Source organism: Neomonachus schauinslandi, chromosome 8 (assembly GCF_002201575.2).
Source record: "Neomonachus schauinslandi chromosome 8, ASM220157v2, whole genome shotgun sequence".
Classification (NCBI taxonomy): Eukaryota; Metazoa; Chordata; class Mammalia; order Carnivora; family Phocidae; genus Neomonachus; species Neomonachus schauinslandi.
In genome coordinates, this window is record NC_058410.1 from 140,539,777 (window position 1) to 140,555,877 (window position 16,101).

Sequence of the window (16,101 nt, forward strand, 5' to 3'; positions counted from 1 at the left end):
AAAAAAAAAAAAGTCTCTTTAACTTATAATTTTATTAATTTGGGTCATCTCTCTCTCTCTTTTTTTTTTTGGGCAGTCTAGCTAAAGGTTTTTCAAGTTTGTTTGTTTTTTTTTCCCAAAGAACCAACTCCGAGTTTTGTTAATCTTTTCTATTATTTTCCTGTTCTCGATTTCATTTATTTCTGCTTTAATTATTATATTGTTTTCCTTCTTCTAACTTTGAGCTTAGTTTGTTCTTCTTTTTCTACTCCCTTTAGGTGCAATGTTGGGTTGATTTCTTGAGGTCTTTCTATGTTCTTGATGTATGCACATAGAGCTATATACCTCCTTCTTTCTACTGCCTTTGCTGCATCCCATAAATTTTGCTATATTGTATTTCCATTTTCATTTTTCTAAAGATAATTTTTTATTTCCCTTATAATCTCTTCTTGGCTGTTCAGGAGCATAGTGTTTCATATCCATGTATTTGTGAGTTTTCTAGTTTACTCCTGTTATTGATTTCTAGTATCCTTACTATTATGCTAGAAAAGATTTTCTTGACATGAGTTCAATATCCTTAATTTGCTAAGACTTGTTTTGTGGCCTAACTTAGGATCTGTCCTGGAGAATGTTCCATGTGCACTAGAGAGATACGTGTATTCTGCTGTTGTTGGATAGAATGTTCATTATGTATCTGTTAGGTCCATCTGGTCTATAGTTATTTAAATGTACTGTTTCCTTATTAATTCTCTTTTTATATGATTTGTCCAATGTTGAGAGTGGGGTATTAAAGTCTGCTAGCTAGGATTTCTAGTTGGGTGCTTCTGTGAATAGAAATTCAGTCTGCCAAGATCCAAGTTCTGGTTGCTTTAAGTCCTATCCTTCTTCTCCATCATAATCTGACTTTCTGTAGTCAAGTCCCACTTTCCCGCTGCAATCCCTGTGAAGTGAGACCTGAATGGGCTTCCCAGGAATGACAATGCTGGGGGAGCTGGATGTCTACCTTGGGCTCTCTTTTTCCCACTGGGGAAAGCATAGACTGGGGGGAGAGGGGTGGCTCTTGGTGTGACACCATGCCAACCTGGGGAAGGGGCCATGTGGTCAGAATGTGGCTGCTTCTCTTGCCCCTCCAATGCCCTCCTTCTTTGTCTCTGTGATCCAAGGAGGGGTTTGGCCTCACCCCCTCTGTTCTAGAATTTTCACAGTGGTGTCTGGTCTATGAATAGTTGTTAGTTTATCTTCTTATGAGGGGGACTGAAGTCAGGAATGACCTTTGTTGCTATCTTGATGCCACTAGAATTCCATTAGTTTCTGAAGATGGATTGTAGGATTAGGGTTGATGTTGGGGGAAATTCAAAGACAGTGACTCAAGAGAAAAGACAAAACCAAGAGAAAAAAATAATTTATTTTAGAATCTATTTAATAATCTCAGACATTCAGAGTTATAAAGGATGATTTGTAATGATACACTTCTTCTTTCTATATTCCCCCAGTAAGCAAGAAAAGTTAAACAAGGGAGCCCGGAACCAGGGCCTTATAATTACAGAACTGATATTCTTCAATAATATCTAAGAGATCAGGGAAAATTCTCTTCCACATTTTTATTGTAGTTTGTAAAAACTTATCATTTTCCCTTAGACCCCTCACACAAAGGGAAAAAACACCAAAACTCTGGCGTGCATGCCCCTTTTCCTACTCAGTACGTTGGTCTCTAGAAACTAATTTTAGATGTTAGCACATGTACACATGTGTACATACATACACAAACTAGTTTTCCTAAAATTGGGTGTATCCTGGTGGGACATTAGCTTATCTCTGCCTGACACAAAAGATTGTTTTCTAGGATGTTTGACTATCCTTCACTCCTATGAAACTAAATTGATAAAGAAATACATATTTTCCTCTGAGTTTGTTTCTATTATGAATTTGTAACTTTCCTATATTGTACCTGCTGCCATTGATTTTTTTTTACTACTTTTAACAGAATTTAGGGTCTTGCCAATAACTGGACTCAAAATTCTTTGCTTCACAAAAATTAAACACACGGATACACGCATGTACACACACACACACGCACACACAGAGGCAGGCGTATGATGAGTTTATGTGTAAGAACTTGGGTCTCCAAGTCATCTGGGATTCTGGAGCCCTGTCCTTGCTGAATATTTCTCCAGTCGCCTTCCTATACCATGGTCAAATGACCACATGTTCTGAGCAGAAGAGGGGAACACAAGGAAATCTGCCACATCATGTCAGACCCCAACATCTAAGCTGGGGGGAAGAAAACAAAACAAAATTGGGCCCTTTTGCTTCTGTTCCCTTCAGTCTCTTGGAGAGGAAGACCAACTCAATGAGAGCAAAGAATCGGTACTAGAGCTAAGTCCTAACTCCACAGCATTCAGGAATTGAGAGAAGATTGGTGAGACCCCTGCCCATTTTCAAATGGCCTTGGACTGGGGTAAGAGTTAACAATTATCTTATCCCCTGCACACCTACCATCTTCACATAGCCTCAAATGGTTTCTCCAACCCTGTCACTCCTCAGTGCAGTGTTCATTCAATGAAAGAACAAATGACTTGGATTCTAGATCTGCCTTTCTAGAAACTAATGGTATGCTAATTGTTGCATAATTTATCCTGTTATCCTCTTTAAACCAAGGGGTAGACAAGGTGATCAGAATGCTCTCAACTCTAAAGTTCACTGATGTGGAAGGTGGGATTTAACTGATCCTAAAAATAAGGTCCAGGAAAATAAGGTTATTTACCTGGTGTCTATATTCCTCCTTACCAACAGAGATGGGACTTGACATTTGATGTCTTCTCATTGAAGACATTTACATTGTGTAAAATTTTAAGCTCAAGATGGGTTTCTTCTGATTGCTTGATATGTTTTCCTCCTTTCAACAAATGTTTAAGTATTAAAATTTCACTTTAACCCAATCTGACACAATCAAATTTTGATGGAAAAGTAAATAGAAAAAATAAAATCTATCCCAAAGCAATAAATAACATTTTGGTTTTCCAATAGTTTTATTTACTATTGCCGTTTCTCCTATACATAGCTGATTCCCATTCAGTGGTTTCCAACACTTAGAAAGTTTTGAGAACTATGGCAAATATGACAGCATCATAGAGATAGGCCTTAAGCAATTTTTGTAAATACTATTTATCATCACTGTGGGTATTTATAAAGATGATTTCATTATGGGATTGAGAAACAAAACTTTTAAAATATATTAGGAAAATACTGTATTTGTACATACAGGCAAACAGTATGTAGGATGGCCTTGAAAATGATTTGCTCATTGGCCTGGAACAGAACTGATTGATCAGGTGACTGGAGAGGCATTCCCAATTCCAAGAATGTACCAGGGGAGGAATGTAAAGAAAAATCCACCTGTGCCAAGTGTTCTGCATTTCAAGTCTATTAGATAAAAATTAAGTACTTAAAAGTGTAGTTAGGTTTCAGATTATGGTAGACTAGTTCTCAGTAGTGAAACATTTAAAATATATCCACCAAGTCTTTGAACGTCTTTGGATATATTTGGACATATTTTCCTTGTGGCAGAATGTGGGTCACAGAGAATAATCTTTCATTTTTAAAATAGAAATATACTGATGCATAAATGTATTGCTTCTAATGTATCCGTCTGCAGGGTATTATTTTTCTCATAACAGGAAATGGCACAAATAGGTAACTATACTCTTCTGGTGGCAAACGGAACTGAGCGATCCTTCGCAATTACAATGCATGGGTTCTACTGGTCCTAGTGCAGGAAGCCTAACAATTTGCATATTTTAATTTAGAGGTTAGAGACCCCTGTCAAAGTAACAGCTTGGACCAGGTCAGCAAGGAGAAACCGAGAAGAGAGAAATAATTGAAAAGGCAGTTCCCAACAAAATGAAATTTGTCTCGTTGTCACTTAAGGTTGTCTTCTTGTCTTTCTGAGGGAGCAAGGTCAGCTTAAGAATGAACGGAGAGTAGAGCACGGTAGATCACTAAGGACCAAAGGATAATTTTTTTAAATAACAGTGGCAATTGCAATATATATTTATGAAGGGGAGAGGAAAAGAATGCATACCAGCTTCCCGGTTAAGAGTCAGCAGGTGTCCTTTGAGTTGAAATATTGCAGACATGTACATGGCAGATCTAAAGTTTGTCCTCAAAGACAAGCAGGTTACAGAGGAGATGAAGTGCTTAATGAAATAATTTAGTATGACATATTGATATTGAAGTCTGGAAGGCAGAAAAGGATTTGCAACAAAATTAAGGTATGTCCCTCTTGAAACAGCTCCCCATTTCTTTCTCTGAGGGTTGATAGGAGATTTTCACGAGAAAAGGAGCCCATTTTTTTTCTCTCTCCAATTTTATGCCAAGACATAGGTGCCAGTGTGAAGTTCAACATTTGCAGCCTCATGAAAATCTCTTTGGAATAAGGTCCAGAAAAAAATCACGTATGAAATGTGTCTTGGTTATGTTTTAGAAAGGCTTTAATCTCTCCAGTGTCATGTGTTTTCAGTTAAAGTGTACATTAGTAAAAAACACCCGGGCACCAGCAGTGAGGGGAATTAGGCCTGGGGAATGTTAGTTTTAGGTACGGGCAGTGGAGGATGGCTAGGGCCATCCTGATAATAGTATCAGGGCATAAAATCAGCAGCCAAATTTCAACTCTGAGTGGGGCTAAACATTGTCACAAGGATCTAGGAACATTAAAAAAAAATGCTTGCTTGAGAAAAGGAAGATAAGTATTTCATGTTCATGATATAGTTTCATCATTTACATAAAAAGAAAAGAAAAGAAAAGCCATATTCTGTGGTTGGCAAGTTCTGTTCTGTCCTCATACATTGGAGGGAAGCCAGGCATCACAATGGCTGACTTGATCAGTGATTCTCAACTGGTGGGACGTTCCTTATCAAAGTTTGGAGATGAGCCGGGTAGGGAACATGAAATGTATGAAAACTGCCCCCCTCTGTTCCCTCGTTGTGAATCAAGGGTAGAGCATTATTTACTATTTTGAAGAATCAAAACATTGGGCTAGACTACTAGCTCTCTGGCTAGACAACCTTGGACAAATCCGTTAGTAACCCCGCACGTGAGTTTTCTCATCCTGAAAGGATGCATTGCTCTCCTTCACAGTTTTCGTGAAACTGCATGGGTGAATGTGCTCTTTTAAGTTGTTGACCGTGTTGCAAATTTAGGTTTTTCTTCTGAATTGACAGATGAATGTACATACTTGGCTTCTAGATACTTGCAAACCCATTAGCTCAGTCGTTTTTTTCTAAAGCTAAGTCTCAAACGCCTATGTTTCCTCTTTGGTCCCAGTCACATAAACAATGTAATCATGGGCTTCTGCTCACTTACCTGCCCAGGGCATCATATAAGAAAGAGAGGGCTTGTTCTCACAAGTATATTTTCAAAATATATTACAACTATTGCTCCAGAAATATCTCCCAAATTTCTGTCCCCACCCTCCAGTGATTTTTCTCCTTTGAAACATAGTAAGAAAATAAGAAAATGTGTTTGCCACAAATCATATCTAATAATGAGATCATGTCAAGTGCCTATAGCTTCTGGTTAGGTGCTGCTAAGTGGCAATTTTGGAAAGAAAGTTTATAGAATTTACTTGGCACTGCTGAGCCTTCCCATTAAAAAGGAAAGAAAGACCATACAACACTTGCTATGAAAAGATATTACATTTTCTCCAGAGAAGTAACACTTCCTCCTTTGTTTGGAGGCTCTCCAGTGACTTTAAAGTATTTTTGCAGATTACTTTACCTAAAGTTTTTAAAACTCACAAAATAGCCATGAAGTAATAAAACGGAAACTCTTAGTATGCCAATCAAAGGCAGATACAGAAACAGTAGTCCTAAGAAAATGTGACCTGTCTAAAACCTCCTTAAAAAAAAGCTGATGGATCCAGAAATAGAATCCAAGCAGCTGACTGTAAGCATTGGGCAGCATTTCCTCTCTTCAGAATTATTATTGTGTAAAGCCTTTGCACATAAACAACCTCTTGCTCCTTGAGGATGAATGAGATCACTCTAACAAGCTACCCATTCTTTCCATAAGAAACACTGCAGTCATGGCCAATGTGCTAATTCATAGAGTGTTCATGGGCCACAGTGAACACACACACACACACATATACACGCACACACAAAATCCCACACAAAATTCAGTTTGTTTTGGTTTTCTTAAACCAAGCTTTAGTTGGAATTTTAATTTCAAGTTTTGGCCCACAATTGTTGCCTAAATTTCACACTCTGTCCTTTTCTGTTCCTACTTGTTCTACCCTCCCCAAGTCATATAATAAAAGAACTAGAGCATGGTAGAATGGATTTTTAACAGGTTGTATAATTTAGCTATTGTCACTTCCACAAAGGCTGTTCATTAAACTAACATGCATTATGGACATGAGATAGAATTTGGAAGGTTGGAAGTCATCAAATCTTGACCATGAAAAAGATATCAATTAAAGTTATCATATCAGATTTATATTGGTTTTAAAGATGTTGGGAAAAAAGTGAATATTGGGGTGCCTGGGTGGCTCAGTCAGTTAAGCAACCACCTTCTGCTCAGGTGATCCCAGGGTTCTGGGATCGAGCCCCACATCAGGCTCCCTGCTCAGCCGGGAGTCTGCTTCCCTCCCTGCACCTCCCCCTGCTCGTGCTCGCGCTCTCTCTCAAATAAAAATAAAATCTTTTTAAAAAATGAATATTTTTAAGGAAAAATACAAAGAGCATCTTGATATAATTTAGGTAATTTGTACAATTTATATGTACCTTTTCCTGTACAATACTTCAGAGATAAGAAAATGGAAAAGATAGTAGTAGTAAACAGAAATTGGGTCTTCAAAGACCAGCTGAAGTTATAGTCTAAAGGGACTTTGTCCATGTGTATGGTTTAAAGAAGACTGTTGGCGCACATTGGGTTTTAGGCACAGGAGAGCAAACACAATTACTAGCTTCATCCTCTTTGAATATGAAAAGAGGGCATTCTGGCTACTTTGTTGGCAGTCAGCAGTTCCCAATTCTCCCTCTGCAGTCTTTCCATTACAATGCTCATGAAAACAGGAAAAGAGATGCAGTTTCAATAGCAGTGGAAACTCGGAGTGTTGGTCAAAAACGTGTCAGGCAAACAAATTGGAGAGTCAAGGAGGGAAAGCTTTAGCCTGGAGGCACAATGACAAAGCCAGGTGGGTTAATACGGTGAGGGATTTTCCATCCACACCAGCTCATGGAGGCACAGGTGTACCTTTCTGTTTTGTGAAAGCTCCTCCACATGGAATCCAAACACTCTGTTCTCCTCTTTGGCCCCACTTTAGTCTTTACTGCATCTCTACCCAGTATTCCTAGGGAGTGAAACACTACTGAGGTCAACATGGGTGTAGATAACCTTTTAGATCCAGATGTTGGAATATTTATTTCATCATTTAGAGATAAAGAAAGCTTGCCATGCAGCTCATTAAATAAGAGCACGGGCTTTGGATTAAAAAAGAAAAAGCCTAATTATACATCCTGGTTCCACTCTTTTCTCTCTCTTTTATCTTAGAAAAGTTACTTAATCTCTGCAAGCCTCATTATTTTCACCTTTAGAAGGGATAATAATAGTACATTTTTTCATAAGATTTTTGGGAAAAAATCATTGAAATAATATATTCAAAATGTTTAAATGGTGTTTAGCACATAGTTAAGTGCTCAATAAATATTATTAATATGTTCAAAAACTAAAATGTAATTACAGAATTAAAATTATTAGAAATAATAAACTGTATCAACATTACAGAAAATTGAGCTTTTAATAAGGAATAAAATCTTAAGTGTCCTAGAACCCAGGAGGAAAAAAAACAAGGAAATGGAAACTGATGTGGGAAAAAAAGGCAGAAGAAAAATTATTAAATTTCCTTACAACCTACAGCAAATTGACAGTCCTTGAAACAGGCAGAGTGACATTCCTCTAAGAACCCAGCTGTGATGTTGTTAATACCTTGCTAAGGGCAAAAGTCAATTTCAGCCCAACCCCCAGGGTCCTGTCTACTTTAACATATAAAAATTCCTTTAGAAACTTCCTTTATCTCTACCCCCCAAGATACATGTTGGCAATCATCCCCCAAGCATATGACCCACCGATATACATCTGAAGGGTCTAATGACTAAGGTTTTATTAGACGGTAATAAATGACATTTTCCCAACAATAGCTAGCCCCCTCAAGGTCCTGGAAACCTTGCTTCCAAAATTCCTTGGAGACTTATGCTCTCCCTCAACCCCTCTCAACTTGAAAGTATATAATGGGCCACTCCTCATGACCCCAGTGCAACTCTTTCTGCCCACAGGTCCTGTCCCCATGCTTTAATAAAACCACCTTTTTGCACCAAAGACGTCTCAAGAATTCTTTCTTGCCATCGCTTCAAACCCTAATATCTTTCCTACATCAGAAACAGTGATAGAAAAAATGGTAGATATTAAAGTCAGAGAATCATCATCAACATATGCTTAACTGGTGTCATAATAAATTATAATGGAAGCCAAACTTACTAAGCTCAATACTTCAATATGTAAAACAAATTAGGTACCAGACAAGTAAATGGAGAAAAACAATTAGACGTAGGTTTATATGGTTTTGGTTTCTTTCTTGTATATTTGTGGTTTCAACTCTTAAAAAAAATCTTAATCCAGGCAAAGCATTAAAGAAAGAAGTCATAACAAATGAAACCACAAAAGCCAGAATTGTTTCACAGTTTTCTTCAGTAGCACAAAATTCTAGAAACCAGTCAAGCAATGTCAGGGTTCACAATCTCAATTGTTCAATTACTGATAGAAGTCAGACAGGTCATGCAAGCAAGTGAAGTAGTGCATTAAGTATAGTGAATTGAGGAGTGCAGGTTCCGATGAAGGGCAGAAGTAGCCACTGGACTCTAGTTCTGTATCGCTAGGTGAGAATGCTCTCCATGGCTGCCAACCTTCTAGCCTTTCATGAAAGCCAGGATTATGAATTTTTATGTGAAATCTCCAGATTTTTAAAGTCATCAACACATTTACATTTTTATGTTACTACTCTACAAGCCAAGGAAAACACATCAGTAGGCAAATATATGGTCTCTAAACTAATTCCAGGTCAGCAGTTCATATAGAACAGAGCTATAACATAAGCAAAAGAGTTCCATTTCTAGCCAAGTTTTTGTTCGTGTATAAGAGAAAAACATATTTTCATATATTGATCATTTATTTTCATACATTTCATGTATATCACAACTTTTCCTATCTTTTTGCTTTTAACTTATTTCTTTGTAGAATGGATTTCTTTTAGGCAACCTATAAATGTATTTTGTGTCCTTCCTCTCTCTCTCTCTCTATATATATATGTATTATATTAATTATATACATTTATACAATACAATTCCTACCTTTTAACTGAGGTTTAGACCATTTAGATTTGATGTGATTATTGACAATCTGTTATCCTACAATTTGATTTCTATTTGTCCCATTTCCCCTCTGTTCCTTTTTTTTTCTTTTCTGCCTTTTTTAAATTAAGTATTATTTATGATTTCATACTATTTCTTTTGTTGGATAGAGCATTAGTTATAACTATTTTAGTGCTTACTTTAGGGTCTATAAGTATACAACTCTAACTATCAGAGTCCACCTTTAAGTGATATGACACAAATTCATGTATACTCTAAGAAACTTAAAATGATGTACTTCCATTTTTCCCCTCTGAGCTTTTGAGCTACTGTAACTATATATTTTGCTTTGACATATGTTATAAATCATATTACACAGTTATTAATTTTGCTTTAAACAGCAGATCCTTTTTTTAAAGATATTTAAATAATTTTCTTACAAAGCTTTATATGTACCTACATAGTTATTATTCCCACAGCTCTTTATTGCCCACAGGTTTTGTATATTTGAAAAGTCTTTATTTAGTATTTGTTTTTGAAAGTTATTGTCAGTGGGTAAATAATTGTAGGTTGACAGTTTTTCTTTTAGTACTTCTGGTTTGCATTACATCCAATGAGAAATCTTCTGTGACATGTTGTTCTTTTATATGACATGTACTTTTTTCTACCTCTGGCTGCTTTTAAGATTTCCTTTATCCCTGATTTTAAGCAATTTGATTCTGATGTGACTTGGCAAAGTCTTTTTCATGTCACTCGCACTTCAGGTTTATTGAGCATTTTGGATCTCGGGATATATGCTTTTCAGCAAATTCAGAAAAATTGTGCCCATTATTTCTTCAAATATTCTCTGTACTCCTGGTTTCTTGTCTTTCAGCAACTTCAATCATGTGTTTATTTGTTCTAGTGCTCACTGATGCTGTGGCCATATTTCTTTAGCCTTTAATCTACATTTTTTTAAATTAAGTACTTTTTATTGATATGTCTTCATTTTCACTAATCTCTTCTTCTGCAAGGTCTAATCAGCCATGAATCCCATCCAGTGATTTTTTTCATCTCAGATATTGTAGTCTTTATCAGTGTAAGTTCAGTTTTTTAAAAATCTATCTTGTGTCTCCATTTTACATGTTCAGTCTTTCATTTAGCTTCTTGAATGTCTGTAATACAGACATAATAGCTTATTTAATGTTCTTCTTTACCAGTTCTGTCATTTGTGTATTTCTGGTTCTCTTAAAATCTTATTTTTGCTCCACTCTCTTTCTCTCCATGGAGTACTCAGCTGTATATATCGAGAGTTGATAAACTTTTTTCCATGAAAGACCAGAGAGAAAATACATTAGGGTTTGCGAGTCATTTGATATGTGTTGTGAGGAAGCAACCATAGACAGTATGCAAATGAATGGATGTGGCTTATGATAAATCTATCGTCTTGTTCTAGTGTTTCTTTTATGGGTTGATAACATCCTTCTTGACATTAAATTATATTTGTCAGGTAATAAGATTACTATGTCAGTTCATATTTGCTTGATATATCTTTTTTTTTCCTTTTATACAAGGTATTATGGACTCTTCATTTTTTGCATGCGTTATTAGAGTCTATACCTTTTAACTCATGTTTAGCTCACTTTTATAGATAACTATAATTACTAGATAAACATAACTGCTATTATATTGGTACTTATCTTTCATGCAAACTTCACATTTTTTCTCTACTTACATTTTCTGTTTGATAGATTGTAATTTGCTCTGCTGTTTAAAATGTATACATGGCATTTTTTTGTTGTTGTTATTATGGTAGTGTCCTCTCCAAAGATCCATAATCATGATTATATTCTTGTAGTAAATTTTTAAAGTTGTATTATGTATACACACACATCTATATGCATATAGGTATATATGTTTTAAGAATTTTATGTATTTTTCTTCTAACAAAACAAGTGATGAATGTAACTTTCTGAAGGGACTTTTCCTTCACAAGACAGATATCTTAATTCAGTCTCGCTACTCAAGTTTGCTACCTCATCAAATTGAATCATGTTAACTTTTAGTTCTGGGCTATTGTATATATATTTCTTCATTTGCTCTAGATTCTCTCTCAGGTTTTGCCAACAATAACTGTTAACCACAATATATGCTCATCCTATTTACCATATTTCTTCCATCATATTCTGGGTGTGTTCTTTTCTAATTTGATTATATCCTGTTTTCAGTTGGGGTGTTAGTTCCTTCTTTTGCTTTCTATTTAGTAGTATTCAGATTTTCTCTTTGTCTTTTATATTCTTTAATTATGCTCTGTCTAGGTGTGGGTTTTTCATTAACAATCCTATTTGGTACTCAGTTGTCTTTCTGAATGCAAGATCTTTCATCTTTCTTTAATTCTGAGAAAAATGCCCACATTGTTATACATCATATTTGCACTTGGAACTTTGTTGTGGCTCATTTTTCTTTTTCTATATGGCTAATACTGTCTAATATCTCTATATTGATCATACTGTTTTAAATTCTTAATGTGTCAGTTCCAATATTTTTGCTTAAGATGATATATGTTGCCTGGTCTGTGCTTTCTCTTTTAGGTAATTGTAGGTTTTGACATCTAGTTATTCTGGTGATTTCCTGTTTTCCTGGTGCATCAGATACTCTGTTTCAGCAGGACCTCTGAAAAGAAAAAGATGATCCTGAATTTCTGGAAATGTGTTTGGGGCAAGGGCTAAAGGCTGGGCTCCAGTCTACGTGAATTGTGGGGAATTTAAAAATAGAGGAGGGAGTAAGCCCTGGGGCAGAGTGTCCAGGAACCAACAGAACCTCATGGATTCCAGACTGTTAACTGTCACAGGAGTTTCATCCTGTTGGTGATTCATGGCTCATTTTTAATGGTAACACAGCAATGGGAGGAGGCTGTCTGTCTAGGTTGATATTCACCAGTGAATGAATATCGAGGTGGAGGAGGGGGGCCAGTGAACACTCAAGGGCAGCCAGTCAATCTTCACCTGTTTTTGACAATTCATCCCTCAGGCAGGGTCTCTGTGCTGCCTCAGTATTATCTCAGGGACCCCGTGTTAGCAATCTGAGCTGCTATAGCTGACTTCTGGTGAGTGGGCAGGTGAGGTTGTCCAAAGACCACATAGGGGAAAGGCAAGTGCCAAATTTGAAAGGCTTTTCTCCACTTTGTCTTCCTGAGGTCATGTTGGGAGCATGTCCGCAGGATACAAATCTTGTGGGAAGGTGCAAGTGCTGACCCTTTCCACATGCAGCGATGTCAGACCCCCCTCAGCCTTCTCAGGGCCTTCTGTTATCTCGGTTAGCTTCTCAGACATTTTCCTGTAGTGACAATATGACAAAATAAACCTTAAGGTTGATTTGAGGAAACCGAGCCAGCAGTACAAGCCATTTCACCATCTTGACAAGAACTGGCACCCTCCAAGCCAGTTGCTTCGATAATTTTACAAGTAATTTGCATTTGTTTGCTTTTGTTGTTACTGTTGTTTAAATAGTTTAAAACCCTTCTTCCAACTTGGGTCTGTTGGCATAGTTTTCTTGCTCAAGGGCTCTTATATATTCATCAATATGTGCACAACTCATTATACGTTTAAGGGTTCTGTGTTGGGACGCCTGGGTGGCTCAGTCAGTTAAGTGTCTGCCTTCAGCTCAGGTCATGATCCCAGGGTCCTGGGATTGAGTCCTGCATCGGGCTCCCTGCTCAGCAGGAAGCCTGCTTCTCCTACTGCCTGCCGCTCCCCCTGCTTGTGCTCATTTGCTCTCTCTGACAAATAAATAAATAAAATCTTTAAAAAAAAGAGAGTTCTGTGTCATTGAGAGTGAAGGGAAGTGGGAGAGCTTGAGCTGAGATGGTTTCCTGTCACTGGGTCTCATTTAAAATACTGCTCTCCTGCTAGTAGTTAAACAAAGAACAGACTGTAGTGTGAAAGAACTTGAATTACATTTTTGCCTACCCCCCTCAATTTGGATGCATTTTCAAAAATAGGTATCAAAATGCAAAAACTATAAAACAAATTGAAATGCAAAAATACACCACTTACATGAAGTCTGTATAGTTTTAATTCTAAATATTTCTAAAAACTCTTCTAAGATTTAATGTATTTTTTGTGTGTGTGTGAAGGGAGGTGAAATGGATAATTTGAATTACAAAAAAGCCTTGATAACCCCCCACACATCAATTTACCTGTGAACAAAAAGATTCACACTGAGAATATGGGATTTAGGACTATTTGATAAATTACTACAGACTACTTGAATATTCCATTAGCAAAATAATAGCTCGTTATGGAAACTCAGAAGAATGTAGTATAATTACAATAGTACTATCCTCCCTTGGGGGGGGTAGGAGGAATGCAAATGTTAAAAATGATAGCTATTTAACCAATGTTAGGGGAAAATGCCTCAAAACAAACTGAGAGGTTATATGATTTTTGGAACTCAGTGAAATTTTTGTAGTTTCCACCAGCTTTAATGAGTTGAATGTGTTTCTGCCAAGTGAAGGTTATTTGCATTCTTGGACTCATATGAACAGACGCGTGCACACGGCATGTGATAGTGATAATAGAAGTGCCTTAGTCTGTCAAACTTGGCTGTAAACCACACCTGGATATATTTGAGAAGTGATGGCATGCTCATACTCTCAGTACCAGGTGAAAACATTCTGGAAGATGATAATTGACTAAAGGTGGGTCAGAACGGGTATGATGGAGGAAAAGATGAAGGCGAAAAGAGAAGGAGATCATTGAAGCCTAGTGTCCAACATGTAAATATGCTGACTTCTAACACAGAGCTGAAGTACAAAATACTAAGTTAACAAAATCCCCCAAGTTCATGAGCTAATGAATTTGTAGCAAGTGCCCTTTTGTTGCAGTTAACCCAAAATGATATAAAATGAAAAAACAAAAATTCATTTTCTTTAAGAATTTAGCTTTGTTTTTCAGGCCTGAGTTTAACTGTGATATTTAATGAACCACCTGGGAAAAGATAAAACTATGCTAAATCAAGTCATATAATCTCTTAAAGTTAAAAAGTTGCTTAACAAAATAAAAGGTATAACTATTAACTTCAGCTGGGAGAGCATGAATCAGTAAAAGCAAGACTGGACTCAACATGTGGCTTTTTTTTTTTTTTTGGCTTTTGTAAAGCTGACATATTTGCCCAAATTTTAAGAATTTGCAAAATATTTCAAGGCAAGAATTTCACAGTGAGCAGGGTTATTCATACCTAAACCACATTGCTGTGTTTAATATCACTCAGTTGAACATGAAGTGTATAATGGCCCCAAACTTTTCCATGTGAAGTGTATTTGAAAAGAAACATGATTGGTCCAGTCTCCATCCTGTTGTAGAGATCACTACAGGCAAACTCTACTTGCAGAATAATTAAGGAAAAAATATCTACATATTCAAAACAACACTACTGAATAGTTATGCTTGTCAGCTTGCCTACAGTATTTTATCCAAATATCCACACTGATAGGATGAAGACAGGACCTTACCCAATTTGTTCATGGCCCCACTGTCAAAGCCAGAACTAGATGAACACTCATTAAGTATCTGCTGAATAATACAGAATGTATCATTAACATGTAAGACTGTATATGCTTCAACATATAGCCACCTTCTCACTATTTGTACTAATGATAGTAATCAGTGGCAGAATGGTCCAAAATCATGACCATTTAAATCTGTAAAGTCTACATAGTTAGAGACAAACGCTTCAACTTTCTAAAAGATTATTTTCTTGGACACATTTAATATATCCTTCTAGTTCTTCAAGACGCATTGGCAGTGTGATGGGGAAGTGACTAGGAATATAATTAAAGGAGTTAGAATCCTTTGAATAATCTAGAAACAGAAAACCAGAAGTGACTTATTTAGCATTCATCCATGAAAATGTTATCCAAAGATCCAAGAAGGAGCATTTTGTAATATTTTGCAATTTTCCCCAAACACCTATATTTCTTTGTATCCTCTGTTGCAGTCCTGCACCTAACACAGCCAGAACCCTGGAAGTGAGTGGCACAGCCCAATTACGGAGCGCGCCAGGAGAAGTCTGGCTAAAGAGCTGAAACTGGAACTTAAAGCCCTTTCCATTTGTGTCAAGGGTGTTTCTGTTGCCCTTTCTTGTTGGAGAATTTTATATAACTGCTTTAAAGTTTCTGTCAGATAATTCCAAAACCTCTATCATCTCAGATTGCCTTTTCCTATGCAAGTTGGGATTTTCCAGGTTCTGTGTCTGCTGAGAAATTTCGAGTTATGTTGTGGACATTTTGAACACTGCCTTGCATCGCTGGCTCTCATTGAAAGCCTGCAGAGTTGTTGGTATTTTTTTGTACTGGAAGCAATCAACTTGATAGGGTTCAAATCACAGGTTTGGAACAGACTTCTTTGGGTTGTGCTCCCATTGTTGATTTGGTTTTCAAATTCCCTTGCAGTGCTATTTCAGATCTCTGTCCTGCATGTCCCACATGCAGCCATTCTGGGACTTGGGTGGGGGTGGGGGGCGGGGGTGTGTGTGGCCTATGGTGTCATTTAGTTCTCGCAGTTGGTGTGTGCTGTTCAGATTCAGATTCTTGAACTTGTAGCTCAGGTAAGCACAAGAGTTCATATACAACTATAAGGAGTTACTTTCTCAAGCTCTCCCTGATACTGTCCTTCAACGCCCCTTTCTCAGTCCTTTGGCCATAAAGCTGGGGCTCTAATATATCCTAGTGCGCTGCACA